This window comes from Mastomys coucha, unplaced genomic scaffold (assembly GCF_008632895.1).
Source record: "Mastomys coucha isolate ucsf_1 unplaced genomic scaffold, UCSF_Mcou_1 pScaffold7, whole genome shotgun sequence".
Classification (NCBI taxonomy): Eukaryota; Metazoa; Chordata; class Mammalia; order Rodentia; family Muridae; genus Mastomys; species Mastomys coucha.
In genome coordinates, this window is record NW_022196913.1 from 56,809,588 (window position 1) to 56,817,110 (window position 7,523).

A 7,523-nucleotide genomic window follows, 5' to 3' on the forward strand; every position below is an offset into this window, starting at 1 on the left:
TGTGTGTATGTGTGTGTGTGTGTGGGGGGGGTGTATGTGTGTGTGTGTATGTGTGTGTGTGTATGTGTATGTGTGTATGTGTGTGTGTGTGAGGGAGTATGTGTATTGTCGGCTCTCTGCCTCTTTCCTTTTCCTTTTTAATTAAATACCAGATAGACAGCAATAGAAGAGAAACCTTGTCACAGACAAAAATACTTATTCTATGACAAACAATACTTTCTGTAAAATCAGGGGGAAAAAAGGATGTTAACCAAGAGTGTTTTTAAAAATTGTCAATTCTAGCTTCTTAGTGTAGAATTCATAGGGCACTAAACAAAACCGGAAGCCAGGCCTGGTGGTATACAACTGTAACCTCAGCACTGACAATGCAGTGACAGAAGATCCCATGACTCTGACCAGCCTACCTGAATCAGCAGGTTGTAAAATACAGTTATAAACTGAACCTCCTGTAGAGAGAATCAGTAACTCCATATATGTATCCATACATGACAGGATTCTCCACAGGGCAGAACTTAGAGCCACTCAGGGGACATTGCGAGGTCACCATCACGTGTATATGCCCACGTTATACCAGTGCTAAGCATGAGGGTCCTGGCCTTGGCACAAGACCCCAACCACTGTGAAGAAGCAATGAGGACAATCCTGCTGTCCTTCGAGAGGGATGACTGAGCTTGTTTCCATAGCTGGGGCCTCAGAGAGTTTGGGATCCTGGGAAGAGCCGGCCCCTGGCAGTGCTGAAGGGATTATCTAGACATGCACTCCTTACTTTAGCCCCCAAACTGGGTTTAGCACTCCCTGTCAGCTGAGCTCTTAAGGTCACGTGGCTGGCTGGGGACGTCAGGCCCGCTTCACCTATACCAAGGCAAACGGCTTTGGTTAAGCCTATGGCAATAGCTTAAGATTTAGACTTCATGTTTATGCATCTGTTGTTTAAAGCAGGTCATGAGGTGAGAGGGTGTGCTACTTGGAAGCCTACAGGTGCCTATTGGATCCGTATCTGTAAAAGGACTAAGTCACTTTCTCTGTGACTAGACACCCAGAACACAGTCATAGGATCCTTCCTTGTAACTGGGTAGGAATAGCTCTTGCTTTTTTCCAGATTGTTTTTTGTGTTTCTGTTAGATGACAGCTGTGGGCCCAGTAGGAGCCCCACCATGCCCAGTGCTCAGGCATGGCATAGGCAGACTCAGCAGCTCGAAGCAGCTCACTCCCTGTCTAAGCCACCCTTCTACCCTCCTTCCAATGTTTTCCGGTCTTCAATGCATGGGAGGGAGATGGTCATGTGAGCACCTTCTGTGTCACGTGATCACATGATTGCAAAGCCAAATAATCTGTTACACTCATTCTTCTGACCACAAGCGCACCACCACATCTAACAGTCTACCCTGCAAGTGTTTTGTTAGCACGCTAGAAGGGCAGTCCTCTACTTAAGTAACACTTCCCATGGAGATCGATGGCATCTCATTGCAGTGAGAGAGATGGCTCATGACTTGGGTCAGCATTCTCACTCAGTGATGGACAGGAAGAATCAGATGTCAATAGTCGATTCTATTTCTGAGGTAAATAAGGAAGTGAATGCAAACTGAGTTTTATAAGCCAAGCAAGGGTATTCAATTATGATTTTTAGGAATTTTAGGCGGATGTCCCAACTAAAAAATTCGGGCTATCATAGATCACCAAGAAAAAGACCAAGACTTATGTTAACTAATGGAAAAAGTTAAACGTTGTTCACCCGTCAGAATGCAAGAATAGCGGGAAGAGGGAGAGAATAAATTGTTACCTATTGGGCCAGCAAGACCACTCAATAGGTAGACACCACACAAGCCTAGCAGCTTGAGTTCACTCCTTGAGTACAGTTAGAAGGTAGAATGGACTCTACAAGGCAGCCATATACACACATCATGCACACAGGCACACACAAAAAAAATAGCGCATAAATAGTTTAAGTTTAAAACTGATTATAATAAAGAAATAAGAAATAAATATAAAGTTATTTCACAAGAACTAGATTTCTGGAACCATCAGTCCCCTTTTTGTAGCTGGTTTTAGAGCACAGACCAAGGAAATTATATGCATGCATGGTTGCTATAGATATCATTGATATTCAGGCTTTTTTAGTAAGTCTGTGGCACTCACAGAGAAAGGTCTGAAGACTGCCCTGCACCATGGAAGATTTTTAATAAATGGAACCAAATCCTATTTCTCACTGCAGGTCCTAGGCTCCCACAGGAGCCAGCTTTGATCTTCCTTCCCCAGGTGCTGGCTTCCAGCATCAAGCTGTTTCTCCCAGTCACTGGAAAACTCAATATTAGTATAAATACGCTTAGACTTCCTCAATTTCAGAAACGCTGATGGCAGAATAAATGAAGAAAAGATCAAAGTTCCTGTGAAGGTATGAAAAGAAATTAAACATGGTCCACCATATCACACTTTGCTAGTAGGCAATAGGGTCGTCTTTGCTGTTCACCTGGATTTGGAATCACCTGGGAGACTGAGGCACACCTCTGCTGTTCCATCCTTCAAATCTATGAACTGATGGAGAAACCCACTCTGAATATAAGTAGTACCATTGCACAGGTTAGAATCTAGAAGGAGTAAAGGGGGCTGTACAGGAGACAGCTAGCCTATGGCTAATAGTCCATTTGTCTCTGCTTCCTGGTTGGACTGTCCTGATCTACCACACTCTCCGACTGAAAGCCTGGGGCCCAGCGACCATTGACTGAGCCCTCTAAAACTACACAAAAGAAACCCTTCCTTTCTTAGATCGTGTTTGCTGGGATTTACTTTTGCTAGAGTAACATTGGGAATAGAGGGACACGGGTGTAGCACAGTGCTTCTTTGTCCCGTGATGGAGGAAGCAGTGTAGCCTTCGGATGTTTCCTCCCAGTCTCTGGAAGTTACAAGTGTGGATGGATCTGAGCTCAGATGGCAGCACTGGGATTCTCTGGGGTTCTCTGGTGCTTGTGGCTCTTAACTCATGGGCAGTTACAGGAAATCTGATAGTTCGCTAAGTCTAGGAAAAATACAGACACTTGGAACTGTGTCAGACCTGGACCCTAGTCTGCAGTCGGGCACTCATGAGAGGATCTGTAGACTTTTTACAGGTCATTTATTTATGTACCTTTTCCATGCAGGCTCTGTCTCCTATGTGCAGCCAGCCAAGGATTCCAGGCTTCTGCTGCCATGGCTACATTGTTACAATAGTCCCAAGAACCTCCTTCTCCATTGATCTAACGCCCTGCCTCAGCTGTGGTGAGCAAGCATCTCAAATGTTCTCTGGGCAAGGCTTTGAAAGTAACCTTCCAGGGTCCTGTGTCAGAAACGTGTGCTCGACTTTTTCTGTCAATGGACTTTGGAGGAGGGATTAGGGGAGGGGTAATTTGAGCTAGATGAGGGTGATGGTCTCACCAAGGTGACATCTTTCAGCAGGGACCCTGATTGATCTATTCAAGTAGAGCCCAGCCCCCCACATCTCTCCTATCTTTCTCTTATTAACCTTTTATCCTCTCATCCCCCCTCTGCACTGATTTGTGGCTCTGAGCCCAGCTCCGCACTGAACACTTTCCCTGAAGAAAATCTGCCTTCCTCACTTCACTTCCTGTCCGCTACCACAATTTTTGAGCCCAATTTTAAATAAGCTGTATTTTATTGGGGTGCACCAGAGAGCTGGCCAGCGACTGCCTCCTAAGTTGGGCTAGAGAGAGCAGTGCTAAGCCTGTTTCTCAGGGTCCATTTAAGGAGAAAATCTTGAGTGGCTGCAAAGTAGACTTCCAGAAGACAATGAGGCAGTTAGGAAGTACAGAAAAATCTCACCCCCTGCCCCTCCAAAATAACCTCAACAGTCATCATCATACGTCACTGATTATGGAGGGTCATAGGTTAAGGCAGGTCAGGTTCTAGGAAACTCAGCTCTTACAGTAAGTGGAAATATTTTTAACAGTACAACAAAATGGCTCCTGTCTTCAAAGTGAAACCAGGCCCCGTCCTTGAACCTCAGTTTTTTTTTTAAAATTTATCAATAGAGAGTAATTACCGAATCATAAATGAGATTTTGTGTTATTTTTCTCTTAATTCTAATTCTATGGAAATTACCTTTCCAGATTTATTTATTTGCTTTCACTAATGCATTCCACATGTTTCCTGGGTGCCTTTTACGTTTTTCTACCCTACTGGAGAAAAATTAATGGAGCTCTCTGTCACCTGAACAGTGTCCCATAATTTATCATTTCCCCTGCGTGTGTTTACCAAACAAATTAAAGAGGAGGCCAGCACCCTCTTAGAATAAAGACTTCATAGAAACGCTTCAAGTCCTTGCCCCACTCTTCGCTTCTGAAGCAGTGTGAGCCTGTGGCAGCCGCCGGGCTTTGGTCGCGTCCTCCCCTGCCCTAATAGCAGTGCTTTTGTCTTCGTTTCTGATGTGAGAGAGATTTAAGGGCACTGCCATTTGGAATGAGAGACAGTACACGTTAGAAATCATGGAACAATCGTTGCAGAAACCAAGCTGGGCACTGAGGCTAAAAGGAAAACTTTTAGAAATTACAAGATTAAGTTTAGCCATTCCAACTGGGTTAGGAAAAGCAGGAGAAGGGTTCTTGAGTGTGACGGGGCCTTTATCTTCCTAGGTGAGCACAACTCAGAGGGCTAGAGCCCTGGACAACGGATGTCCACTAATGTCACCCTGTGACTGATCCGTTGTCTCTAGAAGCAGAGACATGGACTCCATAGACAGCCAGAAATGACTTTAAAAAAGAAAACCTTTTATTGGTTCTCTGTGTATTTCACATCATGCACTCCAATCCTACTCATTTCCCCTTCCCCTTGTACCTTCCCTTCACCCTTTCAAACTCTTCCTCAACAGAGAAAAAAAAAAATCTCAAAGTGGAAGCTGCAATGTGTCACACTGTGCCCCATAGTATACCATTTTGCCCATACTTCTTTGCTTACAATCATTGCAGTGAGTCCTTGGTCTGGTACATGACCTCTGTCTTCTGCTACTCTATCAATACTGGGATCTCTCTAGGACTCCTCTTGGATATCCTGTTTGCCCTGGGTCATGGTGATCCGGTAGTTTTGGATCTATAGGACCATGCATTCCAGCAGTTCATGGATGGGGTAGATGTTAGAGGTGGGCTGATTCAAAGCCATGGATCTGGACCTGAGAAATATCTGAGCTGGCTTTCCCCGTCTCACGTCCTCAGGGCTGGCTCACCTGCAACCCTCGCACCCAGGACCATCTCTATGGTACTACCCAGCTGAAGTGCAGGGCCCGCTCTCCTGAGTGATGCAGCAAGTGAGGAGCAGGACCAGCTCTCCTGCCCTCAGTAGGTGGCAAGGGGAGAGCACCTGTCCCTCATCCATGCTACTGCACAGCACACAAGTTGCTGAGCAGGCTCTCCCATGCTCACCCTTGGGGCTGGCTCACCCAGGCACCTGCCATCACCATCAGCTATACTGTGCTGCCTAGGTGAAATACAGGGTCTGCTCTCCTGCTCTGATGACCTCGAGGCCAGCTCTCCTGCCTGCCTAGGTGGCAAGGGGTGAGGTAGGGCGACATCTCAGTGCATGGTAGAGAAATGGCAGGGCCAGTTCTCCCTGGCTCATGCCCTGAGGGGCAGCTCATCCATGCCCCTCAGAATCAAGGTCAACTCTACTCTGCCGCCTAGACAAGGTGCACGGTCTGCTCTTCTGAGTGCTACAGCTGCTGAGGGGCAGGGCCAGCTCTCTTTCTCTCATGACCCCAGAGCCAGATCTCCAGCTGGCCATAAGTGATAAGGAGTGAGGCTGGAGGACGATATCTCTTCCTCATCCAAGCCACTGCACAGGAGATGAGTGGCAGGGCCAGCTCCCCCACGCTCATATCCTCAATGCAGGCCTCACTTGCAATTCAAAACTCCCACAATGTGCAGGGCTGTTCTCCCAAGTACTGCAGTTGCTAGGGTAGGGTCAGCTCTCCTGCTCTCACACCCCTGGGGCTAGCTCTCCCAAGACCCCCCCACCCCAACAGGTGGAGGCAGTTCTGAACAGCCCTCAGACATCATCATGTCCCTGGGAGACAGCCCAGATGCCTGGCCTTTGGTGGCCGATGTGACAGATCCAGATGTGACCCCAGGTGGCAGAACAGGCCAGGACCCCACCATGGTTCAGGGTGGCATCAGGGATCACTTACATCAGGCTGTTCATCATGACCCTTGAGTCTCCAGTTCTGCCTCTCTTCATTGTGCCCACATCCTTTGTTTCTCTTTCTCTTCCATTTCTCCACCACTTTCTTGCTTCTCTTAGTGGTGCCCAGGGTCTCTGAGCATCTGAGGTGGTCTCAGGAGTATTAGGCCCACTTATGCATTATGGCACTAGGCAGGGGTAATCTTGGGATCACTCCTTTCCCAGGCCTCACCAAATATCCCCATGGGAGGGTCTTCTGTCTCAACTCATTGCATCCCAGGGCTGGAATCCCATCCCTCCAAGGGTTCGAGTCCCAGGCATGGCTCTTCTAGTCTCTGGCTTGCCCCCTACCCTGCCCAGGCCTGTGCAGTGCTGGACTGGTGGTTGTCTCAGGCTTGCTTTTCACAGAGAATGCTAGGCTACTACTCATTCAGGTGTTCTGACCTGTGAATAGCCTCTCTTCTCTATGTCACCAACTGACACACAGGGACAGAAAAAAGACTTTTTAGAAAGGAATTTTAGTATCAAGTAAAGCTTAACAGGGAGTTTTATTGCAGAAAGCAAACAGAACTGTGTAGGAGGGTTCTGAGTGGTAGTTCCAAGGTATAGAAAGGCACATGCATGGTCTAAAGCAATCGTTCTCAACCTGTGGGACACAAGCCCTTGATATCAAAAGACCTTTCACAGCAGTCACCTAGGACTATCAGAAAACACAGATATTATGATTCATCACTGTAGCAAAATTAGATGAAGTAGCAATGAACATAATTTTATGGTTGGGGTCACCATAACGTGAGGAACTGTATTAAAGGGTTATAGCATTAGGACGGTTGAGAACCCATGATCTCAGGTGTCATTGGAGCCTGTAACATGCTAGCTAACAAGGCCCTGCCACTAACCATCTGTCTCTATGTTGATATTCTGCGCCCCGACCATGGTTAATCATATGGAGAAGGCTCTGTTTCCTTCTCTGAGGACACGTAGGGCAGCCGTGGAGTTTACAGGATATAACGACCAAGAAAATCTTGAAGGATTGTGCCCGGCCTGCTTTGGAACTATGAAGAGAGGGTCAGCACCCTGCCATCCCTTTGCCTTCTCAGGTCCCTCATGAAGTGTAAAGGCAAGAGATGCCAAGGGCCCTTGGCCTGTGATTCCCCCTGTAGTATTTTAGCAGCTGCCTGCCGCCCTCCTCAAATCCTGTCATACATAAATTACTGTCTGAAGGTTCAGGGACAAATGTTTTATTCAGAAGCATTGAATGGAATTTTGCTTTATAGCCCTCCAGATGAGTTGTATGTGCCTTGGAAGCAGACAGATAATAAATCAACCTTTGGGTCTTGGAAAAAAAAAAAAATCCATTCCAA

General features: G+C 46.8%; 1 pseudogene; it reads right to left on the minus strand.

Moving 5' to 3' along the window:
• Positions 1–6,569: 6,569 nt before the first annotated feature.
• On the minus strand, positions 6,570–6,653 carry LOC116082936 (annotated as a pseudogene).
• Positions 6,654–7,523: the final 870 nt, after the last annotated feature.